The sequence below is a fragment of the Camellia sinensis genome, chromosome 2, assembly GCF_055761805.1.
Source record: "Camellia sinensis isolate YWXY chromosome 2, ASM5576180v1, whole genome shotgun sequence".
In the NCBI taxonomy this organism is placed as follows: domain Eukaryota; kingdom Viridiplantae; phylum Streptophyta; class Magnoliopsida; order Ericales; family Theaceae; genus Camellia; species Camellia sinensis.
The window spans coordinates 150,491,268-150,511,491 of NC_138962.1; the positions used below are offsets into that span (position 1 = coordinate 150,491,268).

At 32.8% G+C, this 20,224-nt stretch overlaps 1 pseudogene across 1 annotated transcript in view; it reads right to left on the reverse strand.

Moving 5' to 3' along the window:
- Positions 1–5,504: 5,504 nt before the first annotated feature.
- Positions 5,505–20,224, reverse strand: part of LOC114297660 (uncharacterized) — a 35,228-nt pseudogene continuing 20,508 nt past the window's right edge. The window contains exons 4-5 of the transcript XR_014361802.1: positions 5,970–6,093; positions 5,505–5,863 (exon numbers count right to left, since the gene is read on the reverse strand). The product of XR_014361802.1 is annotated as an uncharacterized LOC114297660 (transcript). The remainder of the gene's footprint in view (positions 5,864–5,969; positions 6,094–20,224) is intronic.

The following is a 20,224-nucleotide window of genomic DNA, read 5'->3' on the forward strand; positions in this document are numbered from 1 at the left end:
TTTAAAATTATTTAAATAAGTTAATAAAACAATTAGGTTTTTATTTATTTATTTTTTATTTTTTACTTTTTACAATCGGTGTGAGGGATGGTGTTTTTTTTCTTAATTGAAAAAAAAATTCAAAATCTAGATCATTTTCAAAATAATAGCTTAAGAGAGAGTGTGTGAACAATATATAAATTCTAATTGGTGTAAAATAGTGCGCCCCATATCTAAAAGTGTATTAACTTCATCTAAATGTATAGGTTTCATTATTTTTCATCAATTACAAACTCGCTTTACGCTGTGTTTTGAATATAAATTTAAATTTATATTTAAAAGTACATATATATATGAATAAATTATATTCTATTTTTAAAAAACAATTACTCAAATCTATAATCAATAGACAACTTTATAAATCAAATCAATGCGAAAGAACTTGATGAAGTGATGTTGTAGTTGTCAAGAATGACTTTGATTATGTGTATATCTGTCTTATCAAAGTGTGATTTGAGGAGAAGTTATTAGTTGGTTTTGGAGCATTACTTTTTATCATTTATTAAGAAATAAGTATTATGTTGTTTCTTAATAAGAGATAAAAATGTGATGGTCCCGCTCATTTAACCAATAACAATCTAGTCGAAACACCACTTCAACTTGTCCACAAATAATAATTTCATGATTTGAGTGCCCAAGAGCACCATTTTCGTGTGGGTATATCATTAGAAATTGGATAGGTGTCCGAACAATTGGTTAGCTTTGCTGCTTGAAAGGGATGAATGAAGTGTCACAATCAGCATTCCTTAAATTTCAAGCTCAAACTGGTTTAGAGTGGAGAGAGACTACCTTAACACATGCTTTTTAGCCCTCCAAAAACCATGGAGAAATTTGATTTCGCCCAATTACGAATGGTTATTTTAAGTTGTGTTTAATTTATAAATTTAAATATAGATTTAAAAAGAAAAAGAGAAAGGAAAAAAAAATGCAAAATATAAATAAAATGTATTTATATTATATTTAAATTTTGCCAACATTTTTTTCCTTTTCAATTCTCTTCATAACTTTATGAATCAAACATAACTAATGACTTGAGCTCTCATATTTTATGCATCCATGTCCTAAACAATTTAGGTTATATTTGACAAAGGTTAAAAAAAATCATTTTTCTTTTCAAAATTTTGTCTTTAATGAAAATTTTAAAATTATAAATTTATATATATTACAATTACACATTCTAAGATATGCATAAAATACGAATTGTCCTTTTTGATTTTAGAAATTATAATGCACTCTTCTCAAAATATATCATATAACAGAATTAATAAAAAATAAAATAAAATTCCTAACTACTCTTTACCAGAACTGCTAATTAGAATATATTTATGATATCATTCAAAACTGTTAATTGACTTAATGGTTGATTAATGAAATAGGTAATTTGTCATACGATTTAAAATTTTAAGTGTCAGCATATAATTTTCAAAACTATAGAGGGTAATTACTACTTTAAACAAATCTTAAAAGGTGTATTTGTTATTTACCTTTTTTAAAGTTTTTTTTTTAAATTTATAAGACCTAAAAAGTTTTTTTTTTTTTTGAAAAAAAAATTAAAAAATTTACCAAAGGAGAAAAAAAAAAGAGTCTAAAATTAACCTTTTTTTAAATTTTAATTTTTTTAAAGGTTTTCTAATCTAGTAAGACCTAAAAATTAAAAATTATTTTTAAAAATTTACAAAAATTAATTAAAAATAAATAAAATAAAAATTAACCAAAAAAAAAAAAATACTAAAACATTTGTCAAACTCCCCCTAAATAAAAATCCAACCTCATGCTTATTTGTTCAGGTGCTCAGAAACCAAAATTCACTTGATAGCGAACCACCTAATAGCTTTTCCCAAATCATGCCATCAACTCAACCTCACCCTCCATTCCTAGACAACAATATTAGAAAGTTTAAAAATAAAAATAATTTACTCAGAAAATTAATCAAAAAAGCATATTTATAGACTAGAATAATTTTAAATAGAGTTAATTAATTAAAAGTCTTATTTATAAATTTTTGATACCTTAGGTCCTATCTAAGATTTTTTTAAACTAATAAATACTATTTAGTAAAGTTGAGAATATTATCAGCTTTTCTCAATTTTTAAAACTAAGAACATTTTGCATAGTAATGTTCCAAATAATTATTTCACTAACTGAGGAAAAAACAACAGAGCATGAGATTAAACGTTTTTGCCCTTCTACCTATTGGTTTGATTCAACTATCCAATAAAACCGAGAACATTATCAGTTTTTTTTTTCAATTTTAAAACTGAGAACATTATCAGTTATTTTTATTTATTTATTTATTTTTCCAGTTTCGCACATTAATGTTTCATCACATTGCTCTTTTATAGACACAAAATTTTCAGTTTTGCACAAAAAAAAATTCAGTTTTTTCAATTTTTTTCCAAAAAAAAAAAAAAGTTTTTTTTTGCACATAATTTTTTTTTAATTTTTTCAATTTGAAAGATATTTTAAAGTTTTGAAAATCAAAATAAATATTAAATCATCATATTGTTTTATAAATAATCATAAATAATGAACAATCATTGTTGAAGGGAATTTCGACTGTTAAAAATTTAATGAGATTTAAAGATTCAAAATTTTTTAATTAAGACTTAGGTGTAAATGTGCCTTGTAAATATAATTCACAATTCACCTATTTTAAATTTACACATTCACTACATTTTCCAAATAAAATTCGGAAGGTAATTTCATGTTACATAACATTTTCATTTCCAAATGACTTTGTCCTAAGAGTGTTGGGGTTGGAATGACAAATGTCAAAATGGTGTGGGTACACTTTTCCTACATCAAATGATGGATCTTGAGTCTTTACCATGATTGCCTCAATTAGTTCCAGTTCCAGTTACAACTTTGGACTCTTTTGATTGCTCCACTACAAGATGCTTCTTGTCTTGGCCCTGGCGGTCAACTTGAACTGTTGCCCTACAATGCTGGAAAATTCTTAGCTTTTACTTTTAAATAGAGTGCAGCACTCCCATACCAATGACTTTTTTTTTTTTTTTAAAGACTTATTACATTTTTATATTAATTTTTAATTTTAAATAGAGTAATTCAAAAGATGTTCACATTTATGATACAAATGCCCAATAAGCACATTAATCTTGCATATTTCTCCTATCACCAATTTGTTTTGGTAAGAGACGTATGATGTTCATATTTATAGATGTGAATACTTAATAACCTCAATAATCTTACATATTTGGCACATATCACCAACTCAATCTTACATATATGCGAACGCCTAATAAGTCCATTAATTTTGCATACTTGATATGCATTGCCAACTCAATCCAATACGAGACACATGTTGGTGCCATTTGGGAAGGGAAGGTTGGGCTATTTTAGTCACTACGGGACAAAAAAGACTTAATTAGCCAAATGAAGACAAAAGCTTGTCAGGTGCTTTGTAACTCACAATGCCAAGGTAAATTTATGAAACTATCCCCACATGAAAGAGGGGCATCGCCTCAGTACACATAAAGTAAAAAAAAAAAAAAAATCTTTTCCCAAAAAAACACTTTTCCAAAAAAAAACAAAGAAAGTTGAAAAAAAAAAAAAAAAACAGAAATTAGCATTTGCGATGTAATTTAAAAATAAATAGAACACATGAAAAATCAATTTTCAAAAATAAAAACAAATTAATGTATACAAATACAAATAAAAATAAAATGACAAAAACGTAAATTAAAAAAAAAAGAACCACAAAAATACGCTTCATCCAAAAAATAAAAAAATAAAAACAGAAATTAGCATTTTCCACGTAATTTAAAAATAAATAAAACACATAAAAAACTATTTTTGAAAAATAAAAACAAATTAATGTATACAAATAAAAATTAATTAAGTCAAAAACATAAATTAGAAAAAAAAAAGAACCATAAAAATACACCTCATCCAAAAAATAAAAAAATAAAATCAGAAATTAGCATTTGCCACGTAATTTACAAATAAATAAAACACATGAAAACCCATTTGTCAAATATAAAAACAAATTAATGTATACAAATAAAAAAAATTACAGAAACATAAATTAAAAAAAAAGAACGACAAAAATACGCCTCATAAAAAAAAAAGGAAAAAACAAATAAAAAAACATAAATTAGCATTTGCCACGAAATTTACAAATAAATAAAACACATGAAAATCTATTTTTTAAATATAAAAACAAATTAATGTGTACAAATAAAAAAAATGAGAAAAACGTAAATTAAAAAAAAATGACGACAAAAATACACCTCATTCAAAAACATTTAAAACATGAAAACATAAATAACCATTCGCCACGAAATTTACAAATAAATGAAACACATGAAACTCATTTAAAAAAAGAAGAAGTTATTGTATATCAATAAAAATAAACAAGGCAAAAAACGTAAATTAAAGAACAAGAACTAATTAATGTATAAAAAAATAAAAATGACAAAAACATGAATTTAAAAAAAAAAAATTTAAGCAAAATACGCCAAATCCAAACCCAAAATAAAAAAATAAAAAAAACAACAATTTCGGTCCAAACGTTGGCTGACGTGGAGGACCATTTTCATTGCCTCACAGGTAAACGTTTGGGAAGGGCAGTTTGGTAATTTAGCAAGAAGACACCTCACCAAAAAGTCAAAAAAAGTCAAAAAATCCTTTCCAAACCAAGCTTTTTAGCCCCAGGCTAAAATAGTCAAAAAAGTTAAAAAGCCAAAAAACCAATCCACTTCCCAAACGGAGGCATTGTTTGCATCAACATTCAATGTCTTATTTGTTAAAATAATATTAATGTTGGAATTATCATATTTTGTTATCGCAATTTGTGTAACCACCTTATGAATCAACAATGTATTGATTTAATAGATTCTACAACTTATATTTATTACTAATATAGTATTGACACATAAAATGATAAATCAAACATCATAATATTATTAGCTTAATAGATCTCAGTACTTGTCTATGTCTCCAATACATTGTAGACAGGCAAAATGGCAAGACATAATATGGTTATAAAATTATGATGAGTCTAGCATTACCCAATGCATATAGATTGTAGGTATCGAGAGCTACCTTGCTGGGGTGATTCTAAAGTGGCCTTTTCTTGGAGGGATTCCTCATTTAAAAAAAAAAAAAAAAAAAATTATATATATAACATTTTCCAGACTTACACACTTTAGGACCAATATAAAACCTCCAAAACTTTCCTAGAAAATAAATGTGAATTGTAAAGCCATTTTGGCAGACAGCAGTATTTGCAGTCACTTCTGTTGGCTTGAATCACATGAAACACGTTTATTTTTTCTCAAAATAAATCCATCAAGATGAGACTTCTAATTTGATGGGTAACAGTAATACCATGCATTAGGCCAAGATTTGTCAATAGCAACATCCCTTCATCCATCCATAAGAAAATTTTAATGTGATTCTTGAGAATAAACACATTAACCAGAAGGTAAAGCATACCAACATTCTTTGTTTTGAAGTCATTATTAGCACATGATTTACATAATGTGCATTCGCCTTTTCAAACTCTTATTTATCAGTAAACAGAAATATGCTTACATTTTTAACAATTAAAAAATAAAAAATACCGGCTCCAGTTTCTCTACATGCGTCAAAAAGTATAACGAGGTAATTCCACATTCAAGTATATTTTTAATCTTGATGCCATGGAATAGAAATTCATAACAAGATAACAGTCTACTGTGAAATCGGGTAATTAAGAGGTTAGAAGACAGTTGAAAAGCTCGAGATGATGATTGAGAAGTTGGCAGATTCCAACTGGAAACTCTTTATAATTGCTTCAAAGTCAGGCAAGCGTAAAAGTGCACTGTATATGAATCGATAGTTTCAGATTTTTTATTCTAATAAAGTAGTTAAAATCATAAACTAAAAATAAATAAATAAATAAAGAAGAAGAAGAATATGAAACATACCTTGGTTGTTGCTTTAATAGTGCAGTTGCAATCTTATGCATGCTAGAACAACACAAAGGTGAAATTAATTATGCTTGCATCATATAAAACTGTCCAAGCAGGCTCAGAAGACAAGCGGACTTCCCTGTTTCAGATGCACAGAGGCAAAACATGTGACTTGATTGTTTTTAAATGAAGAAAATTAAAGAAAATAACATTCCCAATTAAAAGAAAAGTAACAGTGAATGAATCGTATGCATCAAATCAAACAAGAAACAAAAGTTCGTGTTTTTTTATTTATTTATTGCCATTTGTTATTTTATTTTATTTTTCTTCAAATCAATCTATATTGAGAATGGAAGTCAGTTCATGGTAGTTGCGGTGCAATAAAAAATCTGCAGTGTCAACGACTTCTAAGTGCATCTCAGGTTCCTATCATGTGGAGAAATTCAGCAACATTACAAGATTAAAACACCCCAACTATCACCCACTACAGCAACTGCTTTACAACCCAACAAAACCCCATTCCTACTATTCAGTCCACTTTTTCTTTTCTTTTTGATCATTTTGTCTTGTTAGGGCCAGTTTTTGCTAAGCTCTAATAGATGTATGCTGGATACCTCAGCCTAGGGCCTTTTCCATTTTTGCCTTTACAGAAGCACCTTCAACCACTTTGACCTAAACACATGACACTATTTAGTTGATGCATCATGGTTCTTGAAAACTTTTCAGCTTAATTACACCTTTACTCTCCAAAGTATACATTTTGAGTTATTTTGATTCCTACTATCTAAATTGTATCAATTAATTCCCAATATATGAAACTTTCCCAATGTGGTTCCCCTTGCTAACTCTGTCAGCTCTAGCAATTGAATCAGAAGTAGAAGTGGAAATTCATCAATGTACAACAGCATAAATAAATAAGCCTTTACATATCACATGTTTCATACCTGACATCAAACATGGGGGATGGCAATTGGTAGCCCTAATCACGATCATTGCAATGAGAGAATGGAGAACAGTGATTTCAGTGGCTTGAGAGTTGAAAATTCATCAGTGGAAGATAATGATGGCCCAGTATGGACATACATGTTCACATTATAAGGTTGTCGAGATTATAATGCTTGAAAAAAGTATTGTACTAGATTTTTTGTGAGATTATTGTTTATTGTGCTTGATGTCATGAAATTTTTGTTTTACTCTGTTTTTTATGCACTTCTAAGTTAGAAATGTGTGTGTGTGTGTGTGTGTTTTTTCAAAGTTTTTTTTATACAAATTTGATTAAAATACTTGACATCCACCTATCATTTTATTGCTTCAAAATTGTCACGCATGATATTGTTGGTTCAAGACTTGATTCTACATACTTCACAAAGGAAATTCACCATAGTGGTAAATTTAAGGATGAATTAAGGAAAAAGTATATTGGGGGACAAATACATTGTATGACTACTTTGATGGCGATAAAATGTCCCTTCTTCATATTGGATGATTTAGCAGAGAAATTGACTATGCAACATATGTAGAATTTAACTCTAGACTTCCTGGTGTATGAAAAATGGGTTAGTTGGTAAGTTGGTTCTTCAATTGTGAACACAACTAACATTCAAAGTCATGCTTTGGAGTGATTTTGTTGGTCATGGGGTTGACAACGATGAGCTAGATGGGTAAGGTTAGTCAAGTGAATATGAGTACAGTCCCTGTAACATGTCTGGCGACACTGACATGTATGAAAATATTTTTGATGGTGATGCTGAAGAACTAACAGCACATTTGGTACTTAGAAATGAAATGAAGTGGGAATGGAATACATGATAGAATAGAATGGAATGCTCATTCTCATTCTACTATTTGGTTGACATAGTAAAATGATGTGGAAATTATACTCGCGGATCGAGTTGGGTTAGATGGCTTCCCATCCGCTATCCCTTTGAACATAGGCGGATTAAAAAAAATCAATCTGCATCTGCCCACTTAGTTAGTGGATACGGATTGAGCGGGTCGTGCGGGTAGATGCGAATAGATTTGGTAGTTTTGGGCTTTACCATATTAGGCTTTTTTAAAAACTATTTTAGAGTAATTTTTTTTTTACTATTTTGGGCTTTATTTGAGTCTAAAATTTTCTATTCTTCATTTTTTATAATTGAAATAAAAGTCAAACTTTCATATTTCATAAATAGTTTAATATTATTACTAAATAAAATATATTTCTTTTAACATACAAAGTATAAAAACATAAAATCATTTTCTTAAGGAGGGTTGGCGGATTGGGTTGGATCGGGTGTCCTCTCATTCGCCATCCATTAGAACATAGGTAGATTTTGAAAATCTCTATCCGCATCTGTCCTGCCATAGTATCAAAGCCTCTTAAAAGTGGGTGGGTTGGGTTGGGTTGGGTCGAATGTGTTTTAATAGATTGGCCGAATCTGTGAGCACCCCTAGTGGAAATTGAATGGAACATAATTTTTACAATAACTACCAAATCAAATATTGTAGAACCATATAAAATTTAAAAAATGAATAAAAATTTTAAAAATTTCATCAATATGAGCAAAATAATAAATTTCAACAAAACGCATAATACCCAATCATAGTTGTCAAATTGAGATTCGTATTGTGAATTGAAATGGCCTCGTACCGAATCGTGAATCGAATCAAATCGTGAATCGTAAAGATTCGATCACTTTTTTAAAATTACTTAAGAATATATATCTACATTTTTAGATGTTAAATATATCTTATGAATATGAAATATTTAGACCTAAATTAATGAAAATATTATTTTCAATGATAATCACGTAGTTTAATAGGTAAGGATTTAACAAAGATTCCTATGTAAAATCATCATCTTGCTTTTTTCTTTTTAGATATTTCTTATCAGCTATTCTTAATAAATATAATAACCAAATAGACAAACTATTAATTTCCAAAGTAACAATAATTAACAATGTGTAGACGTCCCCGAATGTCCTGGGAGGGAAATCCCGTTTTGTTCATTAGGGGCTCACTATAGTTCGGACTCAAATTGTCACGGTTCTTAATTTGATCTTGCAAAGTGCAATGCAAGACTGATAAATTACTAAAGAGTCCAAATCCGGCAAATCGTTTTTGGAAAACAGATTTTTTAGAAAGAAGTGCCAAACATAGACTGCTTTGCTAGATACAGAGTCGCCACTTAAATATTTATTTTGAGGGAATTTAGGAAACCCTGACTCATTGCCCAAGGCCACATGTCTGTCATCACCAAAGTTGCCTCGGCTCGGGAACTTGGATACGATTGGGGAAGGTCAGCTATGAGCACCTCCGCTCGCCCGATCAAAGATCGGCCTCTACTAACCATGATATCGATTTTTGAAAACATTATGTGCTCTTATTCCGGTTTATTAGCCTAGAATTACTACGTGATATGCACAGCAAAACAAGTATAGACTGGATTGCCTAAGTTAGAACGAAGCATCATATATCCGTTTGTTTCGAAAAATGGATTGAAGTTTGCTACTCGCAAGTAGGCTAAAACACGGGTTTCGACGAATTATTCCAACTCAAGCAACCCAACTTTCTCCCACAGGCATTCAGGCAGTTATATCGCATAAGCATATAGCCTTATGGTAAGCATGCTATCATGGTAATCACTCACACGCATGCACAGATGCTAAAGCATAAACACTTATCGAGTATTCCGAGCCAAAACAAAAACTAGTTAGTAATCAATGCATGATCCTAGTTCATGTTAAGATGGCTAATGCAACACATGCAAAATGCAACTAAGATAGGCTCAGCTATTCTAAGATGACATGTGAGATGCTACAACTAACACGTATTCAACTTGGAATTGAAATACAATGCAGTTAGTATGATGCGCCGAGCCCGGTGCATGCAAGACATATGAATGATGCAAACATGCAAGCATAAGTATGCTAATTGAAACATGTCCTAATCTAACCATCGTAAGCTAGTAAATAAAAGGGAGAAAGATGTGGGGTTGGAAGACGTGCACACACGCACGCACACTTATTACACAATTGCACTCGCTCGAAGGGTCCGAATAATAATACAAACCGAATAAATAATTAACTACCCTAACTAATTAAATATTACAAAACCCTTAACTAATTAACAAATTAATTAAGCTACTAAAACAGTAAAACAGCCTTGGGAAGAGAGATGAATGCATGCTCGGATTGGCTTTGCTCGGAAACCCAATGCCATGTCATTGTTGCCTCTGTTTACACTGTTATGCGCCTCTGAGACTTGAACAAATCCCAAGGTTGCTTCTAAACCACCCCTTGATCAGATTGGGATGCCACTGGCCAAGATAAAAAGCCACAGTCCATGCAAACATGGTCATCGACCAAAAGTGGAGCCATCGGCTGGATTTTGGTAGCCGGCCGGCACTAAAGATGGCCGACCGGCCATCTGTTCCTGCAGGACCCTGTTTGACAGCAGCAGAGGACAGACAGAGCATGGCAATGCATTTTCAAAGCAAATGTGTGCACAACCACCCTCCTTATCATGTCATGAATTCAAGGGAGTATAGTTCTCGACCCTCGGGCCACCAATCACGCATTTCCATGCATGATGGCCCAAGAAGCCAAGTGTGTAACTTCAATATCAAATGAAATTGCACACAAAACACATCAAAGCCCCAACCTCTATCATGATTGGTCAAGAGGCAAGAGATGCATGCTCAATGCTATGCAACCTAAGCATGCAAGCAAGCTAATGCAAAATGAGTATGCTAGCAAGCAATATGCAATAGGCATACAACCTAAATATGCAAACACGCAACCTAGCATACACAATGCTATAGACTATATGGCACCCACAATGCTATATGAACTATGGCATGCTCAATGCAACTAACCACCTAGCATACACAATGCAAGGAGTGACATGGCATACACAATGCTAACAACATAACATGCACAACACATTGTAACATGGCATACACAATGCAAGATGGACTTAAAGTAAAATGAGTGGGCCTCAGCCACACTCAAATCAGTGGCCCAATGAGATGAGAACAAGGCCCAAGATTCATGCAAACATGCACAATGCAAAGGCTCCAAGCCTAAGGCACAAAATGTACCTCTCCAAGAGCAATGCAAGGATGAAACATGGCATACATATAAGCTCTGAAATGACATGCTCAATGACCCCAAAACATGAAAACACCTCAGTATAAGCATGCAATAGGCTTCAAAACTCAAAGCTAAGCAAGGCTATTACACTACAACCATGCATGGCAAGCAACAATCGACCAAGAGGCCTAAAAACAGGGCTAAGACAGCCCAAAATAAGGACAAAATCAGTTTGGAGTATGGCCAAAATGTGCTAGAATGAAGGGCCAAAACAACATGCAATGTAAGCTAGTATGCATGGTTTACACTACAAGCATATGGAGCATATGAGGGACCACGAAACCAGCCAAAAACAGATTCATGACTTGTCAAAATATGACCAAATACCCACTGATATGTATCCAATACATGCAAGAATGAGGTGCTACTTTGAAAGGCTATAAAGAGGGTTGTTCTACACATGCCAGAGGCAAGCCTTAAATGACAAAAACAGCTCTGGAAAGAGTTCATGCAGGCCCTAAAACTCATTGAAAAAGGCCTGAACTAAGCTCAAGAAGTGTGCAAATAAAGGCTCCTTTGTAAGGCCAAAGATACTAGTAAACAAGACAACAAGGGAGAGGGTCATCCCTCTCCTTCTTAGGACCTCGAAACACTATCCCCACTACTGAAATCCCTCTGGATTTCAGTGGTGAGAAGGCCAATACAAGGTGGTCCTGAAGCTCAACAAAGAAGGCTCAAAAAGAGGCCAAACAAGGCCTAAGAGGGGGTGGACGACCCCCAACACCAAAATGACCTTAAACAAACTTCAAAAGCATGCAAATACAAAACTTTTTTCAGTTATAGCTAAGCTTAAATCAGCATGCAAGATAGGCTAAAAGTGTGTACAAAAACGGGAATAAAAGAGGGAAAAAGAGTTACCCTTGAAGACCACTTCCAAGAACACCAAACCAGTAGCCTCTTTGGATCAAAACCAGCTCAAAAACCCCTCAAACAACTCCTTAGCACCTTAGTAACCAAAGAGTAGTGTACTCCTAGGTGTTCTAGTGCAAGAACAAGAACAAAAACTCACTTTGGAACACTCTAACCCACACAAATATAGAGAGAGAGTGATATATATATTTTATATATCAAATTTTTCAACCCTTGAAATGCAAGGAGGGGCCCTTTTTTATAGAGGAACAAAGGTCCAAGCTTCTCTTAGAAGCTTGGAGCAAAGGGGGCCAAGCTTCTCTTAGAAGCTAAAGCAAAAAGGGCCAAGCTTCTTGAGGAAGCTAGAGCAAAGAGGTCAAGCTTCCTCAAGAAGCTAAGAAAGGTTCAAGCTTCTCTTGGAAGCTTGGAGCAAAAGGGTCAAGCTTCTTGGAGAAGCTAAAAAAGGTTCAAGCTTCCTCAAGAAGCTAAAACAAGGGTTCAAAAGGTTCAAGCTTCCTCAAGAAGCTAAAGCAAGGGTTCAAAAGGGTCAAACTCTCTCAAGAAAAGGTCTCGGCCAGGAAAAGTGGCCGATTGATCAAAACAATGGCCGGCCGACCAAAAACATTGCCGACCGGCCAACACTTTTGGCCGGTAACAAGAAAACAGGGCCGGTGGCCTCAGGCCATGGCCGGTGAGGTGTGGGGATGGCCAACAAGCTATTTCCCACTCTCAGAAGCAAAACAACAAGTGTTTGGTGCAAAACCAAACACAAAACAAACAAGTCGAGAGGTCTTGAGGCAAGGCGCGTAGCCGAAACCTCCGAGAACTCAAGACGAACACAAACATAGGTGATCATCAAGTGTTCAAACGATGACGTCCAAGTCTTAAGGACGGTAAAAAATGGAGTGTCTACACAATGATATTGATATTTGAACAATAAGCATACGTACTTTTCTAAGTAACAATGAACAAATCATAAGAAAGAATTATTTTAGAATATTTTATTTTAAAGCCTAAAACATTTTAAAAGGTATAACTGACCTCACACATGTAATATTCAATTTAATAAAATAGCAATAAATAATTCAGAATATAACTTTAATCTTAAAAATCTTTAGAAGAAATATGATTTTTTAAAAGGAAAAAAAAACGAGAAGAATGGTTAAAAATATGTTGGACTTGACTGAATCCAATTGGATACTATTAAAAACACCATGATCACTAAAATAATAACAAATCATGTGTATATGTTGGTTATTTTGATACTACATGCTATTAGAAGTTGTATTATGTCATTTTCACTAAAAATATTGAGAAGAAAAGAATCAAAAATATGTTGGACACAATAATTTCAAAAATTGCATGGATTGTAAAAAGTGAATCGAATCGTAAATCAATTGTGAATCATGCGATTCATTAGAGATTCACTTCTAAAATAGATTCACCTATAGATTCGTATCGATTTTACAAAAATTGCGAATCAAATCGTGAATCGAATTGTCAATTGTAAGATTCTGATAACAGAGCCCACAATCATAATAAAAATATTCATTAATTTTAACGTGTACAAGTATAGAAAAATATAAATACCACAGTAACGGAACAAAAACATTAAAATATCCACGATCAAATGTCTACTTCACAAGCTAATAAAATCTAATCTCAATCAAGTAATAATTGCTTTCACCCACTCTTCTTTCTCTTCATCATCAATTGTGAAAAATATCTGAGTCAAATCACAAATTTTAACTGTTACTTTATGTCGCTCAACCATACGCAAACCTTGTAGTTTCATAAACTCTTTGTATGTGAAACAAACTTTTTTTTTTTTTTTTTTTTGGGGGGGGGGGGGAGAGGACAAACAAGCTATATATTAAAGAAAAAACATGACACACAACTGAAATATATATATATATATATGAAACTCTATGAAATCATATAAACTGTATAATAGAACATATATACATATAATATATATATATATATATATATATAAATGCCTTACAACTAACATACAAATAAATTGAAACATAATTATAAAAAAATAAAAAATAAAAAATTGCATTGAACCTGATAGAAGAACAATGATGGAGTTGTCTATAACTGGTTGTTTAGTAGGTGAGAGTATTCGTAGGGAGAGACTGTGAGAGAGAAAAAAAAAATCCTAAAAGCAATCATTTTTTGTTTTTTATTTTTATCAAGAGAGATCGATGTTTTGTTTTATGATGATTCCATGTTGGAATGAAATAGTTATTCCTTAGCTTCCCGCATGAAATAGGTATTCTCACTTTTTGTTAGAATTGGCATTCTCATGGAATAGCTATTCCCACTTAAATAAAGCATACCAAACAAGAAAAAGGGAATATAAAACTAGAATGGGTATTCCATTCCATTGTACCGAATGTGCTCTAAGGAGTTTAGGTAGCTCATCTGATGAGGACAATGGCTCAAGGAAAAAACCAATATTTAAGCAATTTAGAGTTGAAACTATCCACAGCTTAGATTGGGTATGCTTTCAGTACAACAGAGAATTTTTAAGGCTGCAATAAAATAACATGCTATTAAGCATCAAAGGCTGATCGGTTGATGAAAAATTATAAGAGAAGAGTGAAGGAAAAGTGTAAAGAAGGCAGCTGACCGGGGTGAAATGTAATTTGCCCATATTTTTTCTGCTAAGTTGTAATGTGTTAAAAATGAATAATATTAAAGATTGATGTCAAATACAAATTGTTTTTGTGTATAAATAAATTTTAGGGGAAATTACAACACCACAAAAAAATAAGAATACAAGGTTTAAGCCTTGTAACAAAATAAAGCCTAAGTTTTCAATTTCATCAATTTAAACCCTAACTTTCTAACATAGTTTCAATTCTAACCATCCGTCCAGTTCCGTTAAAAAACACCAACGACAACTGGTAACAATTAATTCACACTCATTTTTCTTACTTGTTCCATTTACAACATAAATTTTCACTCAACCCTCACTTTATACATTAAAACTCTTGTACCTTATCAAAATAATGCTTGTAAATTGAGTGTTTAGAGAAATTTTGGGTGTTTGTAGTACCTTTTTCATCAACATCAACTGTCCTCACCCACCACCACCACCACCACACCTCTTGCCGCACCCTTTTCTTTCCCCTACCCCTTCCCCAACTATAGCCTTCCTTTCCCGAACTCACAAGCCTCCACTACCTCACAGCTACTGTCCTCACCACTAACTCCTCCACCGTCCTCCCCTCCATACCCATTACCTTTGTCCAAATCTTACACCTATTGCCTTCCCATACCCAGCATCACCTCTCTCTTAAGATCCATACCCATAATCAAGCCATTATCTTTGACTATAAGATTGGATTTTTATTAGTGGAAAAGAGAAATTCATATACTATTTTTTTTTTTTTTTATCAAACAAATTCATATACCCCCATAATCAAGTCATTATTTTGTTAGTGGATTTTTCTCTGGCAAGCAAGAGAAAACACCAGCATCATTATCATATACATGCGGGTACCACACAAGACACGAATCCAAAACCCCAACGTAAAACCTAGCTAACGAGTGGCTTATCTTGAACCCTCCACCACCCAATGCCATATCAAACAAGCTCTTTGCCTATGTTACCTGGATCGTGGATCGTTCCAGTACGTGGAATGGGAATGGGATAAGCTACATGTTCTAAAATATGGTACGATAAGGGTAGATTTGTATATATTATACTTCAGAATTTAATTTACGAGTAATTATTATTATTATTTTTTTTAACTATTAGATATCTAATAAAATGTAATATTTTCTGTAATCATTATGACCCATTTTTTGATTTTTTGTCTTGTCAAAACTTAACTCACCTTATATTTTAGTTCGTTATATTTGAATTTTTTCCTCCTAAGGTAACATTTAAGGACACATTGAAAAAAGCTTTTTGAATCGCTTTGGAACATTAAATTTACCGTTTTGAAATGACAGTGTACCATGTTTCAGAACATGCGTACCAATACGTAATTTGCTAGGGTATTAGCGTTTTCTGATAACATAGCTCTTCGCATTCTATTGGTAACTCTCCAAACTACTCCCCACATAATACCACTGAATGTGAACAAATTTTGACAAAATTCAAACCAATTTGTTGGGGAAAACCACGGTGTCATCGCCAAAGACAAACCATTGGACGTCGGACTCTTTGCGGAGAACAACTTCTTTCACTATCCGGGTGATGTGAATCACGAGGCTAGAGCCACAACAGAAGGTGAAGGGGAAGGTGGGGGGTTGTCAGTAGAGGTGAAGGTTGGGCGACGGTGGAAGTTGGCGGTGGAATTGGGTGTGGGGCTGTTGAGACAAAGGAAGAGGTAGGATTTGCAATTGGGGAAATAACAGGAGGAGGCTGTGAAGGAGAAGACGAAGTGGCGGAGAGTGGTAGGAGAGGGAGGAAATGCCCTACTATAGCAACAGGCAAGAAAACAGAGAGGTGTGGAGAAATGAAGGGATAAGTGTGTGATAAGGTGCATTGTAATGTTATTGTAATGTTACAGATGGATAGTTGTTATATGCTTAGGTGATTTATTAGATGGAGTTGTGATTTGATATAATCAAGTTCAAGGTTTAAATTTACACCCACCAGAAATAACTAGAGAACTAGTGCCATGTACACCTTTTTTCTGTTAGATAATCCAATAGAGATAGACGGATAGGTAAAATTGAGATTATGTTAGAAAGTTAGGGTTTAAGTTGATGAAATTCAAAACTTGGGATTTATTTTGTTACACAAGGCCTAAGATTTGTTTGTTTGTTTTGTTTTTTTTTTTTTTTTTTTTTTTTTTGTAATTTCTCCTAAATGTTATATAATATTTAGTTTTATTGAAAGTTCTTTCACCACTAGATGGGTTTAAGGAATCAACCTCCTGGTGCTATTGATCAATTTGAAATGGCCGTGTATAGACACGTACAGTACACTGCAACGGGTTTTTCATACATATATGTAGCATGAAATTTTAGCATCTGATCGATTGATCAGGCTCAAGGAGCTGAGGGAGAAAAAGAAAGTAAATTTTCTGGCAAGAACTTCTTCCTGGCAAGCACCTATGTTGGATTCTCCAACCACAGTAGGCAACATCCAAGAATAATCCAGAACCAAAAGCAAAAAATTCACTAGGAACAGAAATTTGGTGAATCAAGCACCTAATCAAGAGATAATTTCCACATACACTCATTAATTTATCAGTGTGAACTATGAAAGATGAGAACAATAGAAAAAATACTGGATAAAACTGTTCTTGCCAGCAACACAACTGGAACATAGAAGAAACAAGAGGAACATTTTCAGAATACACCAAAAAGGCCTTGTTCCAGTTATTTTGGGTCACCTACAATCTATCTTTACCCAATAATAGCTCTTCCTTCTTTCTTTGCAGTTGAAAACCAACTCAAAGACGACAAGATGCCATGCCACAAAGAAGAGTACTTTATAGAGATAACAGCTATGTAAATGTTAAAAGGTTTTTTGGAATTACAGTGCAAAAACACTGTAGAAAAATATATATCTTTCAAAAACCAATAGAAAAAAATGAAGGCAGAGGTAGAATTCTAAAGAAGATGATAAAGACAATTGAGAAGGAAGAACAATGTTGAAAACATAAACATGGACAGCATGAGACACCATTGCCTGCAGAGTTGTATTATTGTAGACACAAATTTTAAAACATGAAGTGTTTCAACACATTTCAAAATTTTATGTTACAAATGTCCACTGTTTAGTCTTTTTGACTAAACAGTTTTGATTATTTGAATAGCAGGTTCTTATTTCCGATCTGTATTTCAGATCGTTAATTACACATTTTATGCAAAATGAAACCTCTGATTAATGAAGAACAAAATAAACAAAAAAAGACAATTTAAAAAAAAGAAAATATTTTATTACGATTATTATGGGTTTTGAACCCTCGAATACAAAATACAGTTTGGGTTTGGAACCCTTTACCTATTCATCGCCATTAGCGTAGGTTCTTGAATTCTCTAGCCTTCTCTTCTTCTTTCTTGTAACGATTTGTTTAGCTCTCAACTTCTTTCTCTCTCTCTCTGATCTTTTTCACTTCTGATCCTCCAATCCCCCGGTCTTGTGTGATGGTCCTCATATTTATGGAGGGCCATCAGGTGATAGGAACGCTTCATCTTCATTTTGAATTTCAAATTGAATGATATTTGAATTTCAAATTGAATGATAACGCTATTTAAATTTTGAATAATAGCACTATCTGATTAATCGTATATCTGATTAACCGAATTGATCTTTGGGGTTTCATCCTGTGTGGTGTCTTTGCTGTAGGCTCTACAGGTGTCAACTTTCGTAGGCTCCACGTGTCATTTGAGCATCTTGAATAACGTCGTTAAGATACGACGTTGTTTAATTTATACACTTCAACGGAGCAAGTTAATCATTTTGGGAAGTGATTGCCTACAACAATCTTATCGTAGGCTCTATGTGTGTGATTGACTGTATTTGAAATTTCAACATAAATTTGGTTTAAAATTTATGTGCCAACAAATGCCCCTCGTGACTTGCACAAGTGAATTTTCTTAACTGTGCGAGTCACGACAATTTGGCACTTTTATGTGGATGATCTTTAGGTCTTGGATGGGATTATTTCTTTGCTTTCGTCCCTAGCCCCCTTTCTTCTTTCTTTCTTTCTTTTTTTTTTTTTTTTTTTTTTTTTTTTTTTACGGCTTTTTCATGAGCCCTTTTTACTTTTGTTGCATGGGTCCTTTGTTTAGCCTTTTTGACTAAACAGTGTTGATTATTTGAATAGCAGGTTCTTATTTCCGATCTGTATTTCAGATCGTTAATTACACATTTTATGCAAAATGAAACCTCTGATTAATGAAGAACAAAATAAACAACAAAAGACAATTTTAAAAAAAAGAAAATATTTTATTACGATTATTATGGGTTTTGAACCCTCGAATACAAAATACAGTTTGGGTTTGGAACCCTTTACCTATTCATCGCCATTAGCGTAGGTTCTTGAATTCTCTAGCCTTCTCTTCTTCTTTCTTGTAACGATTTGTTTAGCTCTCAACTTCTTTCTCTCTCTCTCTGATCTTTTTCACTTCTGATCCTCCAATCCCCCGGTCTTGTGTGATGGTCCTCATATTTATGGAGGGCCATCAGGTGATAGGAACGCTTCATCTTCATTTTGAATTTCAAATTGAATGATATTTGAATTTCAAATTGAATGATAACGCTATTTAAATTTTGAATAATAGCACTATCTGATTAATCGTATATCTGATTAACCGAATTGATCTTTGGGGTTTCATCCTGTGTGGTGTCTTTGCTGTAGGCTCTACAGGTGTCAACTTTCGTAGGCTCCACGTGTCATTTGAGCATCTTGAATAACGTCGTTAAGATACGACGTTGTTTAATTTATACACTTCAACGGAGCAAGTTAATCATTTTGGGAAGTGATTGCCTACAACAATCTTATCGTAGGCTCTATGTGTGTGATTGACTGTATTTGAAATTTCAACATAAATTTGGTTTAAAATTTATGTGCCAACAAATGCCCCTCGTGACTTGCACAAGTGAATTTTCTTAACTGTGCGAGTCACGACAATTTGGCACTTTTATGTGGATGATCTTTAGGTCTTGGATGAGATTATTTCTTTGCTTTCGTCCCTAGCCCCCTTTCTTCTTTCTTTTTTTTTTTTTTTTTTTTTTTTACGGCTTTTTCATGAGCCCTTTTTACTTTTGTTGCATGGGTCCTTTTTGTGGACTTGATTTTTTTTTTTTTTTTTTTTTTTTAAAGGGTCATGAGTAAGGTCCAAGATTTAATTGGACATTTCCCTTTGTGGGCCTCCAATTTGCCTTTTTTTTTTTTTTGCAGTAGATTGTTTTCTAGGCCATCATGGATTTTTCTAAATCATCATGGACACTTTTTTTTTTTTTTTTTTTTTTTTCTAGGTCACCATTTTTTTAAAAAATTGGGCCTTTTCTCCAACTTGCCACCATTTTTTTTACAGCAGATTTTTTTTCTAGGTCATCATGGATTTTTCTAGACCATCATGGACTTTTCATTTTAATTGGGCCTTTTCTTTTCTAGGCCACTATTTTTAATTGGGCCTTTTCTGTTTTTTTTTTTTTTTTTGGGCCTTCAACTTGCCACTTATTATTTTTTTTGGATTTTTTTTTACAATATATATATATATATATATATTTTAGGAGTTTGGGATTGGTATTGGTAAGATTTCTAATCCTATACAAACTCTTACTTAGTATTTCAAATCCTACCT